At 41.7% G+C, this 21,000-nt stretch overlaps 1 long non-coding RNA gene across 2 annotated transcripts in view; it reads right to left on the reverse strand.

The window, feature by feature from the left end:
• Positions 1-2,615, reverse strand: part of LOC128314040 (uncharacterized) — a 158,492-nt gene extending 155,877 nt beyond the window's left edge. For both annotated transcript variants that reach the window (XR_008295383.1, XR_008295382.1), the window contains exon 1: positions 563-2,615. This is a non-coding gene — a long non-coding RNA (uncharacterized LOC128314040). The remainder of the gene's footprint in view (positions 1-562) is intronic.
• Positions 2,616-21,000: the final 18,385 nt, after the last annotated feature.

Consider the following 21,000-nt stretch of genomic DNA (forward strand, 5'->3'; position numbering starts at 1 on the left):
TGCTGTCACCAAAAACAAAATGATTCTCAACACTTAACAACTGGCTCCAATTATCCCTTCTGCAAGTTCCCGTATCCTTAACTATTATAAACTTTGTGAAGATACCTCTATAATAATTTCCATCATGCTCTGAAGGCTGCATGGCATGTCTTTTTATGGAACATTTCCTAAACCAGGCGTCACACTCAGGTTTCCTTTCATATTGACCAGACTGAATTCAAGAGAGAAGGGAAAAGCAGACTTCTACCTGAAGTCCAAACATCCCTGAATTGTGATGACTGGTGGCGGGGAGACAGTAATCTCTGAGATGAGAATCAGTCATCATGGCACTTTCTAGATGCAGGTACCATGCCAGATGCCTTGGAAAAAACCACACGAATTGTTGTTTTTGCCCCTAAATCCTTTGAACTGGTGTGTCAGAAGGGACCAAGAAGCAAACTGATTGGTGTGACTTGGAAAGAGGAAGCCACAGAAACTCCTGGGCCCGTGTCTGACAAGCTGAGTGTGCCTCAGTTTCTTCCATCACCTCCTCACAGGGCAAATAGACTGGAAAAGATCTTACCTTAGAAACTTCACAGTGTCTACAGATGCAAGAATCCTTTATACAGGACATTGGTCTTTGAGTTCATGGCAGCAAGTGCATTTTCTCCTCACTAGCGATACTCCCTTCTTGTGAAGGAGTTTCAGCTGGGTTCAGAATCAGGACAGAGTGATCAGGAGTAATTCTCCTCCCTCCTCCAGCCCTGCAGGCAAGTGCAGTCTATCTTGCTGGCAAAGAAAGTACACCAAGTAAATGCCGCCCTCTGCTCTCTTTATGACTCTCAGGCTCCCAGTCGCCACATCTAGGCCTTTGGTTGGCGGGGGGGGCAGCCTGATCAGCATGATGGTGAGTTTTTTTCACATGTTACAGAATAAATTAAAACCAGAGAGATTTGGGTTAGATAGTAAGTTAGAGTAAGGAAGAGTTTCCTAACTGGGAGTTTGAAAATGAAAACATTGGCAAAGTATTCCTCTGGACTCCTTTAAAATTAAGATTGATAATAATCACCTCATGTGCAATGAAACCAGACTATAGAGGAAAGAGAAACTCACATTTTCTGTTGAGATGTTATTAATCTGTCACACACGTATACACTGGGCACCATGAGGGAGGTATGGATGTACCCATTTTACAGATGAGGAAACAATGACTTTCTCAAATTCATAGATTAGAATAGAAAGTCAAAATTCATGATTTTTTTAGTATAACAATTTACCCAAAGAGAGCCATGTTATCATTTCATTAAACGCCTATTTTACAATTCCTTACACTCCTCGTCTATCACCATCAGACCCTCTAATTCTTTGCCAATAAACCAATATTTGCCTTACTAGAAAACATTAGAGGTTTTTAAATATCTTGGGAATTAAAAGGACTTTAGAAGAACACAAAAAGAAAAACAAACAAAACAATAAAATAACTGGCCAAGTAAAATCTTTGAAGGAACAACATGCAATGGCCTGACAAGGGTGATAGGCCCTGGGGACAGTTTCATGAAAGCTGTCTCAGCCACAGATGCTGGGGGCTGTATGATGAGAGCAGGGAAGAAATGAAGAAGTGAGCAGGGATATGGAGCCCTGACACAGGTAGCAGTCCTCCACTCTACACACTAGAAGGAATGGTGGCGAACTCTCAGAGATCCTGTCTTGCCAACAGAGATCTCGGGAGCTTAGAAATCAAGTTCACATAAACTGGTGCAGGTTCCTCTGATCAGCTCATCCCACCATGGCTCCCTTGATTGCTAGGATCTGGAATAAACAGACTGGGTTCAGTTTAAGAAGGTCCCAAGTCCATGCTGGTACAAGCATGATTTTCTCGTGTCATCTCAAGACAAGGTACTCTTCCGAAGGTTTGGTCACCCAGAATTTAAGATGTCTGTGAGAGGACTGGCCCTCACTGACCACCCATGTCCCTCTAACCCATCCTTGATTGGCTTCCAGAGGGGGCTGGCGGATGGGGTTCTCTCCAGGGCAAATATATGGCCACTTGATGCTACCTCCAGCTCCCTCGCCCTGGCACACAGCACCAATTGATTGTAGGAAGCCTCAGAATCCTTCTCAGCATAGCTCTGGACAGCCACCACCAATCATTTGGAATTGGCATTCAAAAGGACATCAGTTTTGTCAAATTATCCCAGGGGCCACCGGACAGTGTTTCCAATCTCCCCGTCAAATGGTTTTGTGTCTCCATCCTCCCAGAATCGGAGTCATTATCCAAAGAAACATCCAACAGAGGATGAAAGAAGAGCCTTGTTCATTACTACCATAAGAAAAAAGACTTGAAAGTAATTTAAGCGTTCAACAACAAAAATATATTGTGTGCTTCCATATGCCAGACACTGTGCTATTCTTTACAGGTAAAAAGAAGAGGAAGACATAGTTCTTACTCTCAATGTGCTCACAGTCTAAAAAGAGATAGAGACCAGTAAATCATGATGCATTCTCTGATAGCTACATCTCAATCAGCAAGGCCAAAAGGAGACACAGCCTTATCTCCTGACTTACATACACATGCAGACACACACACACTTCCACACATTCTCAGCGGACTGCCTGAGGCACCTCATCCTTCCCTCTTATTTGCCAACAAGTATTAGTCTAGCTTCGGAAAGCTACCAGCTAACTGAACAAGAGGCCCCATGACCTCGGGCTGACTAGAATATATGGAAACGAGGGATTAACACATTAACACATGATTTGGTAAAGAGTTCCACTTGGCTCTCCAGTTTCCAGATTTTTCTCCTGGACTTCTTAAAACTTCACAAAGAAAATTTTTTTTTCTCAGTCCAAGTATGTTGATTTCAGCATCCCTGCTTTGGACTAATTTCTAAGGACTCATCTCAAGCTTTATGGTGCATAAGAATCGCCGTGGGATTTGTCAAAATGCAGATTCTTATTCATGAAGTCTGGGACTTATTACATCTCAACATTTCTTCCATCTCTGGATCTCTTTGTGCTGCATTTTGAGGAATGTGAGGAATGCTGGGAGTCAGTATTATAGTGCAGTGGCCAAATACAAGGGCTTTTCCTGAATTCAAGACCAGTTGTGTGACTTCTGACAAATTACTTATCCTTTCTTTGCCTTAGTTTCTGAATCAATAAAATGGGGATATATATGGTTCTTGTAAGGATTAAATGAGAAAATACACGTTAATTGATTGAATAATGACCAGCCCATAGCAAGCACTCATTTAAATGTTAGAAAATTTTAGTATTCCTTCAAGTCAATTTTATGCCTCACTAATTCACTCTTCTGTTATACCCAGTCCATTATGTTTAGTTTTGTTATTTCAACAAGGATATTTTTCATTAATTGGTTCTCTTTTATACTATCCCATTCTTGATTCATGACATCTTACTCTTATTTGGTAAGCTCTGTTCTTGTTTTATAGACTTGCACTCCTTTATTATCTCTTTGATGCTATCAAATTATATTTACATCTTTAATCATGTAAAACTGCTACATTTTCTTTACTCACTCAAATGTAAACTCTTTCTTTTAATGCATTTTCCCTTTATATTTGGAGCTTTTTAGCTATGAACTCATTATGGCCAGGGGAATTTTCAAGGCTTTGTGCTGGATTGTGATTTCCATATACGAAGTTTGTGTGGGACACAGTGCTGGTATACATCTAGCTCAGATATCTGTGCAGAGAACACCCTGCCAGAAGGGACCATTTCAGAACTTGTTCCTGCAGCAACAGCACAGTTATAGCCCTTAGGCTTAATACAGGTGTCACTGCTCTGACTCCTGGGCTGGTGTTGGCTGCTAAGCTCCAGCTTCTAGAGATTTCCATTTGTAGGCTATCAGGGCAGTTCCGCCCCTAGCCAACCTCTGGCCTCATGCAGGCCCACCTTCTCGGAGCCTCTTCTTATAGCTTCCAGGCTTAGCCTTTATTCAACTGTTCTGGGCCCTTCCTGGGACTTTTTTCGTCGCCTTCATTCTCAGGCTCTTCTTGTGCTCTTTATCTCTTCCCATCCTCACTTGTTCCACATGTTCCCCTTAGCTCTGTTCTCAACATTACAATTACATTAGTGACAAAAGATATTTGTTATCAGAAACATTTAGGAAGAGGTTCGTTTTCCCCTCCCTTCCTCTAGAGCCCCAAGTTGCAGAGGCTTCCAAACTTGCCACACTGCACTCTTTCAAAAACCTTCAATCCCCCCAATCCTGTCATTTACCCTCTACTTCCCCTCCCTTGCAAGAGACACCCCCACCAGAAGCTACTTGGGCTTGGGCAACACTGATCATTTGGCAGGACAGTGGGTCTTGAATTCCAGAAGTGGGGATGGGGGACGATAAAAGTGCCAGGAAGTAAAAGAGGTTGACGTATTCAAATAGATCTCAGCTCTCTGCACCCGTTCTCCTTGCTCTATGGTTTTCTCTTTATAATTACTAAAGAATTCCCCTACAAGATATGGGTTAGATAAGGCACTGCAGAACTTATTAACCATCATGACACTGTCATGGCAGACGCCGTTTTCCTCTCTCATATAGTACGGACTGGACTTGATAACTTTTTCTTCCTCCAATTATGTGTATATGAAAAACTACTTGTGAGTGTGAACGTGTGTGTGTGTGTGTGCGCACCACATACACACACACACACAACACACATCTCAGGATAAAATAAATTGTATGGTAATAACAGTGGCTGCCTTCTTCCACGATTCATTTCCCCCTTTTCCATATGCTCTCTGCCTACATAAATACCTTTGCCTGTTCATTAATTCCCTGGTAAATGTATTCAATTCTTCCCTCTGTTCCTTTTTTCCAACACTCCAGTTGCATTTTAGAAGTTTTAGCTCTAACCTTATGCTCTCTGTCTCTCTAGCCCTGCAGTGATTGTCACTATCTTTCTGTGTTTCTCTTTCCTCAAAGTCTTGTAAAATATAACATACTGCAAAACAGTGGTGTTCCTGGGATTTAGCATTTGGGGTGACAGATGGGGTGGTAATGAATCTGCTTGTGGGGGCTGGGTGCATCCCCCAGCACTCTCAACCCATTGCATATATTTTGAACTGGAAATATTAAAGATAATGGAAGTAGAAGCACATATTGTGCCATTTAATCTATTTAGGAGTAGATAAGAAACTTTTTACCAATACTTATTCCAACACGACTAACATATAGCTAAACGAAATCCCCTTGGTAGCAAATAGCCATGAGAGATTTAGCTTTTGTGGTCTCACTACAACTTAACCATATATTCTTTATACTGCATCATGCCACTCAATGCTGAACAAATGCATGATGAGTGATGAATGAATGAATCAATGAATGAGTGAGTGAGTGAGTGAGTGAGTCCTGGACTCAACGCACTTCAGTGCTGCCAGTCAACTCTGATTGCAAAATAAACGGTGGTCACTTAACCACAGATCTGAAAAATAGGAGAGTTCTGGGGTGAAAAAACAACGTTGGGTTCTAAATTTTTTTTAATGTTTATTTATTTTTTGAGAGAGAGAGACAGAATGTGAGCAGGTGAGGGGCAGAGAGAGAGACACACACAGAATCTGAAGTGGGCTCCAGGCTCTGAGCTGTCAGGACAGAGCCAGACGTGGGGCTTGAACTCTTGGACTGTGAGATCATGACCTGAGCAGAAGTCAGACGCTTACGCACCTGAGCCACCCAGGCGCCCCACATTGGGTCTAAATGAATATTTTCATCACTTAAATATGTAAAACACTGCACAGCAACAATTCTCCTTATGAGACTAGAAGGCATATCAGTTTATTAGCCCATCTGGCAACGGACTGAATGGAAACAGACTAAAGAGGCCAATGTCGTATGGGCTGTTGTTGTCAATCTAGAATTAGAACCACGAGTCTTTGAAAGTTGCATTCTCTGCTCGGTAATCCATACTTTTTTCAAATACTAATGTACAATTCTTTTCCCCAAGAAGTAATGAAACTGTGCACCAGGAAAAAAACTTTATTATCACTTACTCAATATTGAATACCTCTCTAGGATAGACACTGAACAGGTGCTTTTGGGTTTTCTAGAGTAGAAAAACAGACTTCAGTTCTACCCTCCCTTGTGATGTAACCATAGTGAAGTTAGAGGATTACATCAAGCACTGCAGTTGGTATAGAATATCCTAATTACGATTCCAAATTGCACTAAATGCTTTTCTAAATAGCAAAATCCCAGATAAATTAATTTGAAGGGACATATAAAATTGCAGTCATAGGGAGATAAATATTTCATTAGCAAATCTTTCCATTTTGCCTGACCACTTCTAAGTAACTTTTAGATCACTAAGGACACACACACACACACACACACACACACACACACACACTTCTATGGCTTATGAAAAAAGAAAAAAAAAACCATTTCCATTATGTTCTGTTTCTTTTGAAGAATTCCCTGAGGAATTCTTCTAAAGTTGAGGCAAATCAGCATACACAAATACATCCATTTACAATCTCCTTGGAAACTAGAATTGCTGGCCAATTCAGGCAGCAAGCAACAAAATGTTTTCTCCAGGTTTACTTGAAGGGAGAAAAATATTGTGAATATGCAAAGGAAGGTATATGTTGGGTTTCAGGGTTTTATGTGCTATCCTCTAGGGGCCTATATTTCCATGCACCAGAAAGACTGCTGCTTTATGCCAAGTCTACCTGCTGTGCTATCAAAATGAAATAAGGCAAAGAAAAATGATGATAGTAAAAATGACTACTATCTATAGAGCACTTAGCAGGTGCAGACACTAGACTTATATTATCTCATGTAATTCTCACAGCCACCTTAGGAAATAGGCATTCCCTCCCTCATTTTACAGAACAGGATATTGAGGCTCAGTGACATTAAGGAACTCGTCTAAGGTCACACCACTAACAAGTAATGAGGCTGGGGGGACATCGCCTCAGTTCTGCGTGTTCTCTGACTCTAAAGCCATGCAACGGCTCCTGTGCTCTAAACACAATGCCACATTCCCGCACGCACAGTTGTGTTGTCAGTAAGACCTCCTCAACTGTCCCTCCACAGTTCAATGATGTAGTTAATGCCAAACTTCAGATGGAATTTTCCACTGAAAATGCTTAAAAGCCACTACAGGTTTTCAGCGGAAACACAGAACCACTAAATAAAGGGGCTGTAACCACAGATCATGTGGCCACCTACTTACCTGTTCCTCGTGACTCACTTCTGCACAAATCTATACCGTAAGGAGAAAGCCACAAGGAGGAAAGCAAATTATTTGTGCTCTACCCCTGGGTGGACAAAAAGATTAAGAGGCATCCTGACACACTCACGCACACAAAAATGGAAAACACAGATTTGTTTTGACAGCCTATCATACTACAAAAATATTTATGAATGTAAGCTGCAGCAAAGTGCATCCATCCTCCAAAAGCACATGCACCCCGCCAAAGACGGCTTAGATGTGGGGAAGGTGAGAACACCCCTTCAAAATTAACTGCCCTCAGGCTAAGGGGGTGCTCAAGCGGGAAGCCTCCTGCTTTCCATTATCAGGATTTCTTGTAATGTCGTTCTTCTCACAAAACACTCTTATTTTTCACATCCACTGTTAAGTGACCACCCTTTATTTTGCAATCAGAGAGTCGAGCTGGCAGAACCAAAGTGGCTTGGCAGCTGCAGACATGCAACTCAACTGAACAAACAGATTCTTAAGTGATGCTTAGATGGAAGAACTTGGACAGGATTCAGATTTTTTTTTTTAATTCATTTAAATGTGTGATTGAATCCTGCTCGTTACCCTCTCGGCAGAATATTATATATTCAGCTCTTTATTGTATAATAATGTCGAGGATGGAAAGGAAGAAAGGTACAATATTACCAACTCTTCTTATTATAGAAGGAGAGCAGCTTTGTTTATGTCATAAACAATAGTCAATAAATGCATATAACAAGTTAATTTTTCACAGCAATCCATACCCAGAGCTTGAAACATGTTATTTTATTCTTTGGTCCAAATTTCTTGAGACAAATAAATCCTTCTGTATAGTAATCATACTAAAATCTTGGAGCAAACAGTGTATAAGAGCTTACAGGCCCAATTGCAGAATGTCACTTAGTGCAGATTGGTGACAGGTTAATTTCATTACAGCACTGCCCACACACCTCTAACCCAACTCTTCCTCTCACTGCTCCAGCCAGGCAGAACCTCTTACTTTCCACAACTTTCCCAAGTATGCTCCCTCTTGCTCGGTCTTAGGATCATTGCACTTACTCTTTCCTCTGCCCCAGATAGCCACATGACTTAAACCCTGACCTCTCTCAAGTGTCTGCCCAAATGTTGTTACCTTATGTCTTCACAAATCATCCTCTATCCTCCTAACCCACTTAATTTATTTTCTACATATTGGAATCTTGTGATATTTATTTATTTGATCTTGACTTTCTTCTCTTAATCCTTTATTCGTTGCAGCAACCCCAGTGCCAAAAGTGGTACTCACACAAAGCGAGCACTGATGAATGAATGAATGAATGAATGAATGAACGAATGAATGTCGCCAGAACCAATTCAGGGCTGGGAAAGGGTGGGGTGGCTGCCTAAGTTGTCAGTCTATAAAAGGGGACACAAACATCATTGGAATGGTAATGCAATGGAGAGTATTCATTTTAGAATTCTCATGAGAAATCTTTCCAATGTTTAGGATTACTTTGATGAACCACATGGGGCAGAGGAAGGATGAGCCTCCCCACATGGAGGTATTAGATGAACTACCCCCTATGAAGGATAAATACAATTAGCTATAGGGCTTTTCTTCTACTGAGTAGAGTTCACACCATTGGGTCAAAGCAGAATTGCCTGAGTCTAACTAAGGCCCAAAATAGCCACCAGTGGTTTTCCCTTCCCTCCCTTCCCCATGTCATGCTCAGCCTCTCTTCTGAATCAGTGTTGCATGAACAGTTAAATAGTGCTGTCGTCAGTCTTCTCTGTGTATCCACATACCTCTCCTCTGTTCAAGGACCTGCAGAGCTTCTCAGTTACTTTTTGGGTCCCATTCAAACTCCCCAGCCTTGGCATGCAACCCCTAGAAGCCAAGTATATTACTTTACATGGCACAAAGGACTTTGCATATAGAATTAAGATTACAGACCTTAAAATAGAGAGTTCAGGAGATTCTTCAGTTGGGCCCAAGGTAATCACACAAGTCCTCAAAAGTAGAAGAGAAAAGCAGAAGAATGAGAGAGATATGGCAGAAGAGGGAAGCCTTGGAGTGATTCAAGATGTAACAAAGACTCAAAGTGCCATTTGTTGGCTTTGAAGTTGGGGGAAGGGACCATAAGCAAAGAATGCAGGCAGCCTCTAGAAGCTGAGAACTACCTCCTTCCAACAGCCAGCAAGGAGACAGAAACCTCAGTCGTATAACCACATTGCCAACTCTGCCACAACCTGAATAAGCCTGGAAGTGGATTCCACCCCAGAGCCCAGCTGTACCAACACCTTAACCTTGGCCTTATGAACTTGAAGCGGAGAAACCAGTCGAGCCCACTGGATTTCTGACCTACAGAACCGTAAGGTAACTTTGGATTGTTTAAACTGCTAAAGTTGTGGTAATTTGTTATGGCAACAACAGGAAGCTAATTCAAGACCTTTAGCAAACTGAATCCAAGTTGTATACCCAAAACATCACATTGCTCTGAACCATGAATCAATCCACTGCTCCAGTCACCCTGGTCTCCTTTCAGCCCATAAACATGCTCGTTTGTTATTAATCCCACACTCTGTCTGCATTCAAGCTTTTCTCCTGCCACGCCAGCTCAAAGCCAGTCCTCCAAGCCTGAGTCAGACCCACACCCCACCTCTTTCACCTTTTAATCTGGTTGCCCAACAGGACCTTCCACTTAGGGACTTCCAAGTATCACACTATGCTTTATAGAATTATGTAATTTTGTCAAGTGTCTTATCATTTTCTTTCCCAACAAAACTGAGCCTTTCATAAGCTGAAATCGTATCTCCTTTGTGTCTGGCAAGGCACAGAACAATGGATGCACAGTAAACATTTCCTAGAAACTTGCTCACTTCACTTTAAAATACCCACTTGGAGATTTTTACTTGTAGTGCATTCTCAAATCTGCTAACATGAGAGAATTAGAAAATATTTGTCTTTTTGCAACATAGTTGATTGCAGCTTGTATCACAGATCAGATATGCAGCATCCTAACAGATTTAATCCAATGACAGGAAGCAGTTACTTTCACTTATTTCTATCAGCTGGATGTTCCTTGCCAGGACAGAGTTCTCACCTGATGCTTACTTTTCCACTCCACCCTGCTTCCAAGGAATTTAGCTCTAACAGCATGAAAGCCATAATCGTACCATGTGGGGACCTTAGTGAGAGCGGTATTGTGTCTCATCGCCTAAACAACATCTCTGACTCCTATTGTGGTAGATAGACCAGAGAAACAATGACTCCTCCTTTCCTCTCAAGAATAAGTTCTCACTTTTCATAATAAAAAGAATTGGAAGATAGTGTCTCGATACTAAGAAGTTTTCAATTAGTACACATACATCGCTCAGACTTGCTCTATAAATCTCATAAAAGCAATCTGAAAGGCAAGCAAGTTGTAAAATATTTATTATACTATCCCATGCTTAAAAACATGTGTCTGTAAATTTTGTTTACCTCACATATAGCATCATCACAGTCTCAGATGATAACCACCAAGTTCATACCTCCATTCGGTAAGAAAACATGATTTTTTTCATAACAATGCCAACAGCTTTTTTTTTCTTTTCTTTTCTTTTCTTTTCTTTAATGCTAATAGCTTTTATTATAAATTGTGCCCATTTTAACACAGTCATTCAGGGAAGACTTAGAGTTACCTACTATGTGGTTAAAACCTCCCACCCACTGTGTGTGGTTGACTAAGGGATTAAAACTGTTTTGCCTTTCAGGGCGTCTGGGTGGCTCACTTGGTTAAGCATCTGACTCTTGGTTTCGGCTCAAGTCATGATCTATGGTCTGTGGGTTTGTGCCCCACGTCAGGCTCCATGCTGACAGCATGAATCCTGCTTGGGATTCTCTCTCTCCCTCTCTCTCTCTCTCTGCCCCTCCCCCACTCATTCTCTCTCTCTCTCTCTCTCTCTCTCTCTCTCTCAAAATAAATTAACTTTAAAAAAAAATCAAAAAACTGTTTTCCCTTTCATTTTAGCATATGAAGCACTCTTTTATCTGGTTCCTCCCTAACTTTCCAGCTTTGGTTCCCATCATTCTCTGACCCCAGGGTCTCCAACAGCTCTCTGTAGATTCTTACACATGAATATATATCATGACGTCTGGCCTTTGTGGCCTTGTTCATGCTGTCCCTTTTGCCTAAAATTGTTTTATCTCGTAAGCTCCCAGCCTAATTAACCCCAATTCAAACTATAGAATTCAGTTACATGCCACCACCTCCAGGAAGTCTTCCTTACCCCTCCTTTCACTTAGATGTTCCTATATCCCAAAAGACTACAGCTTTCTTGAGGGGAGGAATGGAGTCTTAATCATTTTTTTAGTCTTGGGACCTCAAAAGTACCTGACACATAGTAAGTTCTCAATAAATAAATGATGAATGAAAAAGTTTCAAATACAGTGGTTGTTAACAACTCTTTAAGTAGCTCATAAGAAAGCCAAAACACGGATGCAAATATTAAACATCATAATAAGAATAGGATGGGATAAGTATATTAGCTTCCTAGAGCTGTCATAAAAATTACCACAAATGTGGTGACTTAGAACAGAAATGTATTCTCTCACAGTTCTGGAGACCAGAAGTCCAAAATCGAGGCACTGGCCCACACTCCCTCTCAGGACTCTGGAGTCGAAATTCTTTCCATGACTCTCTCCTGGCTTCTGATGTTTGCTGGCAATCCTTAGTGTTCCTTGACTTGTAGCCATATCACTCCAATCTCCACCCACGTGGTCACATTGTCTTCCCCTCTGAATATGTCTTCTCTGTGCATTTGTCTTATGAGGATACGTGTGCTTGAATTGAGGGCCTACCAGCATAATCCAGGATAAACTCTTCTCTCAAGGTCCTTAACTTAATCACACCATTTGCCATATAAGGTAATATTTACTCTTTATCATATAGCATAATACCCATAGGTTTCAGGGATTAGGAGGTGGACGTATGTTTTTGGAGCCACCTTCCCATTACAATAGGTGTAAGTTAGTGGGGTATCACCCAAGAAGAGTCATAGAATTTCAGAAGAAAGAGTGCACAACAGGTTGGAGTAATGGCCACATGGCCTTAACACTTCAAAGTGTCAAGGTAATTTTCTGTTCTCACCATGGTTCCTCTAAGGTAGCACAGTGATGCTGATCCCATTAAAGAAGAAACTGAGGAATGGAATGGATAGGTGTGTATTACAGAAAGGTCAAGATCAAAATTTAACTCTCCTCTCCTCAAGTCTTCATTTATTATCTATACTCTCTTACCATCCAAAATGGATTTAAGAGGGATTAAATGACAGACACACCACAGAGCTTCTTGCCATTATTTAAGTGATAGTTTTTAATTTGCCTTTGTTTTATTCCAGCTGAAGTTTTCACGGCATAGATGCTAATGCTATACACTGGACAAAAGGAGTGCAGCCAGGGAGGCTAGGTACTTTCCATCATCAACAAATATCTACTTAGAATCTGCCCTTAGTGAAATATTTTGAGGAATGTTGAAGACGAATTAAGCAGGCATTCAAGCTCAAGGAGCTACCATGTTGTAGAAGACAAATGATCAGGTGACAAGTACAGGTAATGTGTAGCCCAGATAGAATGCTGTGGAAGTTTAGAGCAAGAGAGATCACTCCTGGCTGAAGTCAGCAGGGGAGGCTCCATGAAGCAGATGGCATTAGAATAGGGCACTGAAAAGAAAATACTTCACTCAGTAGAAAGGGAGCTGGAGAAGGTCATAAAGTGTGCAAGGGCAACTTAAGCAGAAGGGAGAATATATACAAAAGCATGGAGGCAAAAGACTCTGAAGTGTATTGGGAAACAACAAGAAATTCAGGGTATATGCAGGAGGTAAAACAAGAGGAGATAAAAATGAAAAGAAAATTCGTTATATGTGGTCCTTGACTGTCAAGCAAATGATATGGACTTTATTAAATAGGCAAGGAGCTGTCATTAGAGATATTTTGAATAAGGAAAAGACATAATCAGACATAATCAGAGTTGTTTGGGAAGATTACTCTGGCAGTGGTGTGAAGGATGTGGAAGGAGGGGGAGGCGAGATGCTCAAAGATATTTGCAATACTACAGCCAAGAGCTAAATAAGGGTCTTAATTAGGAAGGCAGCCCTGTGAAAGGAACAGAAGAAGTGAGAGCAATTTCAAAGGAAAACTCAATAGGACATAATGACTTATTGGGAACATGTGATTGGAGATATAGGAGGCATATAGAGCTTGAGACTGAATATAGTCATTCAAAATGGCGATGTCAGTGGAAGAATTTGAAAAGTCAGGAAGAGGAACCAGCTTAACAGCAAAAATTATTAACTTAGTTTACAAGTGTTAAATTTTAAGAACTGGCAGGTCATAAGGCAAAGATGCCAAGCAATGACATGATTGGAATATAAATGCAAAACCCATCTGAACATAACTGAAGTCAGAAATTTATAACACTACAAAGGGAGAAAGAAAATATCCTAAAGCTTAAAGAATGTCCATAATTAATGAATAGTAGAAGAGCAGAAGCTAGCCAAGATGGACAAGACCAAAAAGAAATGGTTCCACCAAAGAAGTAATGAGAGTCCAACTGCAGAAGAGAAAAGAATTCAAGGTAGAAGAGCATTTCAGAGACCAGTCATGAATATCAAGTACTGAAAATTTCAAAAATGTATTATTAAGGCACAGACATTGCATTTGTGTGTAGGATGTCTTTTGTTCGATGGCTAGCGAGTCCAAATTGCAAGAGAATAAAGACTAATTGGTAATGAATAAAGATTGCAGATAAATTTTTCAAGAAGTTTAAAGATAGGGGCACCTGGGTGGTTCACTCCGTTGAGCATCCCACTGTTCATTTCGGCTCAGGGTGATCTCAGGGTCGTGGGATCCAGCTCCACATTGAGCTCTGTGCTGAGCATGGAGCCTGCTTAAGATTCTCTTTCTCCCTCTGTCCTTCTCCCCCCCACCCCCCACCTCTCTCTCTCTCAAAAAAAAAAAAAAGAGGAAGAAAAAGAAAGAAAGAAAGAAAGAAAGAAAGAAAGAAAGAAAGAAAGAAAGAAAAGGAAAAGGAAAAGAAAGAAGTTTAAAGATAAAATACCAGAAACCATTATTAAAGGAAAAAACAAGGTCAAAAGAAAGTTGACATGTTTAGGTGTTTGTGGTTTTTTTTTTTCTTTTTAGAATAAATGCTTATATTCTAATTAATGTTCATCTAGTGCCTACATTGTGCCATTGTGCTACTTGGTGAGCTCTGAAGATATTCAGAGTGTGATTCTTACTCACAAACAGTAAAATTGGATAAAATAGAAATGTAAATGCATTGCTCAACACAGTGTGCTAAGTACTGCAATTATGGTAGGCAGAAGGCAGTGGGGGCCCCAAAGAGGGGCACTAGGCCGGTCTGAGGCAAGGAAAGGTGATGGTGCCCTGGGACCTCCTGGGCAGGTGCTGCCCATTGAGTCTTAAAGGACAAGGACTTAGACTGACATATTTAATAAAAAGCAGGGGAGAGAAGGACTGCCTGTGTTTTCTTCAAAAACAAAGAATCATACAGGAGGGAAAAAAACAGGAGTTGATAAGAAAGACAGAAGGTAAATAATAGCAGCTTAGTTCTGCATGAGGTAGGAAAGGATGAGAGTGAACAGACCAGCAAAGGAATTTGCCTTTGCCGGGAGGAGACAAGAAAAAGGAGGCAGAAACTGATAAAGAAACAGGGCCAAGGAAGGCGGTTAAGGAAAGAGACTGAGGGACCCAGGGGTTCTGCCTCGTTCCTTTTGGGGCAATGCAGGTCAACCACCTGCCAAGAGCAGGGTGGGGCTGGGAAGGGCAGAAAAGTGATGATTACTAGGTTAATAGGCTTTCATTCTTTTTAAATAAAAACATGTATTCAAATTGAAGATGATTTGGGGCTCAGTCTCTTCCTAATGCATCTTGTGTGAGAAGCAATTCAGTGTGAAGGGGCAGGGCTTGCACTCTGGAGCCAGGCTGACTGTGTCTGATGTTTGTCCTGTCTATTCCTCATAGTAGCTGTGTGATGCAAGTGGCTTTATAATATAAATACTCTCCCTGTGCCTATGTTTGCTCATCTATAAATGGGACCAGTAATAGTACCTAACTCACAGGTTTATGGTGAGGAATAAAAGAATTAACACCTGTAAAGTGCTGAGAACAGTGCCGGGCACATAATACATACTCAAAAATGTTAGCTCTTACTATTACTAGCTAGACCAGTGCTACCTCCTAGAACTTTCTGAGGTGATGGAAATATTCACTATGCTGTCCAACACAGTAGTCACTAGCCACATCTGGCCATTGAGCACTGGAATTATGGCTTTGGGTTTTTGCTCATTTAAATGCAAAGAGCCGCATGTGGCTCTGCAGAGGAAGGAGCAACCATTTTAAACAGGGTTTCATTGGTGCAAAAAAGATGCTGCGTCCTATCCCCTAGGGACCCTGGTCCTGAAATACTGTAGAATAGGCCCAGCCAATTAAAGATACTGTTGTAGCTCCTAAGACTCAGCTTTGTTGGTGCTGATGATCAAAGACAGTACGGAGAAGAGACATGCTCACACCCCCCGTAATTTCAAAGGAGGTTTTAGTATCTGGTAGGATATCTGTTAGATAAACAAGAGGAAAGTGGCATATCTCCAAGTGAACGGAACAGAGGTTCGCCAGCTTCCTGCGTAAGTGGGTCAGTTGAGAGCCATTAAGAAACAACAGCTGGAGTTCTAAGAGAAGCAAGAGCTTCTACCCAGACGCAGTCTTGAGTCCTGTTAATATCTGCTGACAATGGAGTGATTTCACATCAGAGCCACCAAAAGAGCCACTATCACAGTCTGTGCAACAACATGAAACTCGGTCTACACTATTGATAAAACACAAAAGGAGGAGAAAGGTTATCAATGAATAATGCATTTCCTTTTGTGGAAGCAGGAGGGAAAAAAAAAACAAATGGATCATTAATGGGCTTAATGCGATTAGGGTCCACAGTAGAGGAGGGGTAGACGAGGGGGTGCAGGGAGCGCCAGCTCCTGCCAGCAAGGCCACCAGCACAAAAGGCTGCTGTGGAGTGGGAGCGGAGGGGAGGGGTGAGGCTTGTAGGGGCGTCAGTTTGGAGTCCTGGCTTTCACTTTCCAGTATTTCAGTCTCTTCCTGAATCCAAAATTGGTTGTGTTATCTCTGTGTTTCTAGAACAAAATATCGTAGTGGTGAAAACGGCATATTCCTGAGAACTTAGGAAAAGGAATTATCACATTTGAAAAGCTTAATTAAGATGGTAGTGTGAGAGAACACACTGTTACTATTATTGCTTTAAAAAGAAATTTTAGAGCAGGTAAACTTTTTTAAAATATTATATTTTCCTTTTATTTGTTATATTTTTTAAATATTCCCCATTTCTTTGTGTAAGTCTGAGGTCTTAGCCTATATAATATTCCATGGACTGAGGGAGCTTATTTAACTTCTTTGTGAAGTAGGTCCTCTGCCAATAAACTCTCTTGTTTTGTTTGCCTAAAAAAAAAAGGTTTTAAAATGGTCATGTGAGGAAGTGAAGAATAAAGCAACTCAAATAAAAGGACAGGAAATCATTAAGTGAAGAAAAACTATTCTTTTCTTTTCAAGTTTATTTATTTTGAGAGAGAGAGAAGAGTGCAAGTGGAGAAAGGGGCAGAGAGAGGGGAGAGAAAGAATTCCAAGCAGGCTCTGCACTATCAGAGCACAGCCCAATGTGAACTTGAACTCACCAACCATGAGATCATGACCTGAGCTGAGATCAGGAGTCAGATGCTTAACCAACTGAGCCACCCAGGTGCCCCGGAGAAAAAAGCACTTTTTAGCATTGTGAAGAAAACAGACACAAAAGTTGCAGGCTGTAGCAGCTGACTTTATGCAATAGGGCACTTCCCGGTAGAGTGGCATACCTTGAGCTTTTCAAAGCGAAATGCTTGAAATTTACATTTCACTATTTAGGAAAACATGCTTGAAATTTACAACATTTCACTATTTAGGAAAACTCAGTGTTTAATGGATGTGTACATGAGGAAAAAAAAAACCCTTTCTTGTGTAAATAATCCTACCTGATCAATATCAAATCAAATGCAGGCGTTTCTCTTCCTGTTCTATAGAGTAGTCACAGGAGGCCAACAGACCTGGATGCAAACCAAGCTCCACTTATTTGTATATGTGATCTTGGGTGAGTTGTTTTACCCGATGGGGTGTCAATTTCCTTAGCAGTAAATGGTGATGCTAACACGTACTCATGGAATGTTGTAGAATTGAAAGTAAGTAATGGGGCAGCCCATATAAAATACCCAAAAATGACTGGATCCTAGTCGGGGTTGGATAAGCGCTAGCTGCTCTGTCAGGAGGGGTCAGGGTGTGGGCACTCTCCTGAGAGGAACCAGACTCCACACAAGCTCCGCACAGCTAAGGGCTAACAAACTTGACCCCTATTTAGACACAGAAACCAAGAAATCTTGGCTCTAGGGGATTCCTTCTCCCAAGGAAGTACGCGTGTTCTGGTGACTCTCTCAGGCCTTCGGGATAAGCCAGAGGAGACCCTGGTGATCAGGAATAAAGGACAACTGCTACTTCAGACTCCAGATAAAGTCCTAACTCCCAGCAATCCCCCCTGAGACTGTTAGGACTCTTGCTCCCTCCGACCAGTGTCAGCATTGAACTGTGACCAATACTGACTCCATCTGCCATCCCAGCCTCCAGCATTAGGCGACTGCTGCAAGCCTTGAATTCTCAACTGGTCTGGTAAACTTATTGCTCCCATCTAAAGCAAGAATCATTGCCTAGTCCATCAGATTTTAGGTTTCTATTTTCTTTTTTTTAATTTTTTTTAATGTTTACTCATTTTTGAGAGAGAGACAGACAGACTCAACATGAATGGGGGAGGGGCAGAGAGACACACACACACACAGAATCTGAAGCAGGCTCCAGACTCCAAACTTTCAGCACAGAGCCCAACGCAGGGCTCAAACTCACAAACCCTGAGATCATGACCTGAGCCAAGTCGGATGCTTAACCGACTGAGCCACCCAGGTGCCCCTTACATTTCCATTTTCAAGTATTATCTTTCCTAACATTGAACAATGTGTGTTTGCACTACAGCAAAAGAAGTAAAAGCATGTTTTAGGGAAGCAAGCTGCTAGCCTTGCCTGAGGCAGGCAGTGGAGTTGGATAGTAATCAAGGCTGGCTATGGGTGGCACAGGGGGTGAGCAGAGGTCAGGAAAAGTTAGACACAGTTTGGGACAAGTAGTTGCCCTGGAGTTAGCCAGGCCAAGCAAGACACAGGTTACAGTCACCTGATGGCAGAGCAGACAGAAACCAGAGCTTAGACACTGACCATCAGGCAGGGAGGGCTCCAGGCAGAGAGAATCCTTTTCTTATTCTAGGTGTTCATTGGAGAAGGTGACCTGGAAGTTTCATCAGCTCAGATTCCTCCTGGAACTCTCTAGAGGGTTCTACAGTCTTTGAATTTGAGGTATAGTCCCTAGGACATTGGAAAACATCCTCTTGTCCCATGAGTCTGTGGTTCCCCTCAATAGAGAAAACAATCTTCTAGCCTTACTAAAGCCTCAAGAAGAACTTTATCTTCATGTATCTCACCATCCTTAGAAATTTTATGAGTAATCAAATTTTCCACCATCTCTCCTCTTCCTGGGGCAGGAACTTAACCTCAGGCTAGAATAGTATTTAGAAAGTGCATGGTGGAAGGATGCTGAAAACCTGGCTTATTGATGCAAAGCAATTGACAGGATAAACATGAGAATGTTTGGGAAAGATCGAAAGTAGAGCTCTCTTGACCATCTAAGAGTCCTCTCTACAGCAGCCATCAACGTGCATGTGTGGCTGTGACACCATAACACGATGGCGTGTCCTCATTTTAGGATCCAGCCCTAAAACACAAGCACAGTCTCAGTGGTGCAGATCCACAGGAAGAAAGTCCACTGCCCTGACCCTTGAGGATGAAGCCTAGTGTTTCTAAGCATTGCATTAAGGATAGCTCTGTGGTACCACATGATTCACTGTTAGGCCTTGGAATTCTCTTAGAGATTAAAAAACAAACAAACAAACATTTCACGTTATCTAGGGCCTGTATGCCATTTCTATCCAGTGCCTCTGTATTTTTCAGAAGCATCCAAGAGAATCATTGCCTCCCCTACAGAATAAATGAACAAGATGCTAAACAGCCTGAGCTGCCTCCCACTTCCCACCTCCCACCTAGAAAATTAATAAGAATTTGAGTTTTATGGTGATCCAACAATGAGTTATATGATCTGGAAGAACACACCCATCTCCCCTTTTCTGAACCCAGGCCTCTCGGGAAATGCATGTAATGTCACAGAGGGCTGATCCTCATCAGGAAGATCTAGAATTTCTAAAACTGTTGAGTTCCTTGTCAGAAAGCCCACATTCCTGTGAAATACAAATAACTATAGAGAAATGCCCTGAACTCAAATTTGTTTCCATTTAAAGGGAACTGGAACAAAGGGTCACTTTGAAATGTAAGAGCAAGATAGGAAAAACAAATAGCAGCCCAGATGTTCTATCCTCCCCCCCTCCCCCAACCCCATGCTAGTAGTGAACGTCTTGCTAGTGCTGACTCCAGGTGAGGTCTGCATTACAATAACGGGAACACACCTGTTAATGCAAACCACCTGTGCTCTAACTCACATGCACTCTGGCCCCAGGTGGGCCTCCATCACAGGAGCACTGGTTCTTCCCCTTCGCTAATAGAGCAGCATCATGAACAGATGTGGTCAGAGTAATATCCAAAAAAGGATTAAAATCGAAGTCTCTGGCCCATTCCAAGGGTGTCCTTGCCTTCCCCCACCCCACCTCTGTACCCTAATAAATTCTCCTTTCCACTTCTTCCAATCCTTATCTTCCCCCCCCCCCACCCTTGCTTTGCTCTAGGAATTTAAGTGGGACTTGTGGTGAGGGGGGGCCACAGCTCATATTTCAAGGGCTCTGAGCTGGAAAAACACACCAGCTGCTTTCCACCCACTTTTGTCCAACAGAGGCCATCTCTTTCCATCTATATATCTCAATCCCTGTTAATTGCATTTATTACCTGTGATGTACTTCACGTGCTACATATAGTAGAATTCCCTAAGAACTATTCCCTTTAATTCATTATTTTACAAAACATTTTTGGAGTTTTTATTATGCCAAATCAATACATTACAATGTTTCTCTCCACGTAGGGTTTTGTAAAACATACAGACAAATATGCAAGACCCACTATCTGAATATTACTCATCTCTGGGCTATAAGAACTCAAAACAGCCCCAAGGGCAATCACCAATTCCTTGCGCACAAGCTTACCTGCAAAATCTTTTTGTTTTAGACATGAAACAGGGCAGTCTAGCCAGCCATTATCTCTGAAGTGAATTATGTGCCTTTTACCAAAGCTTGGCTCAATATCCCCCTTCTTACATTTCTTGGCTTTGTTTTGTGTGTGTGTGTGTGTGTGTGTGTTGCTGTTTTCTTTTCTTCTTGAAAATTATAGACATGGTAATTCACTTGCGATGCACCGAGAATCTTAATCTGGCACCAGTGTTACTGGTAAATTGCTTCCTTTTAGCATGAGAGAGGGCAGCTTGCACTTCCTGCGATGGATCATACAGCCATCTCCCTGCCTGGCCACAGTAATAAGCAGACGCTCACATTTTTAAATATAACAACCGTGGTTTCTTCTCTCAGAATAACAAATGAAAGACACAGCGGCTTATTTTTGAGCCGGAGGAGAGAGAATCCCCACAAACCACCGAAAAAAAGCACCGCAGTTAGCATGGATATTTGGGCAGACTAGGGCAGAAGGAAGTACAG

This window comes from Acinonyx jubatus, chromosome C1 (genome assembly GCF_027475565.1).
Source record: "Acinonyx jubatus isolate Ajub_Pintada_27869175 chromosome C1, VMU_Ajub_asm_v1.0, whole genome shotgun sequence".
NCBI lineage: Eukaryota > Metazoa > Chordata > Mammalia > Carnivora > Felidae > Acinonyx > Acinonyx jubatus.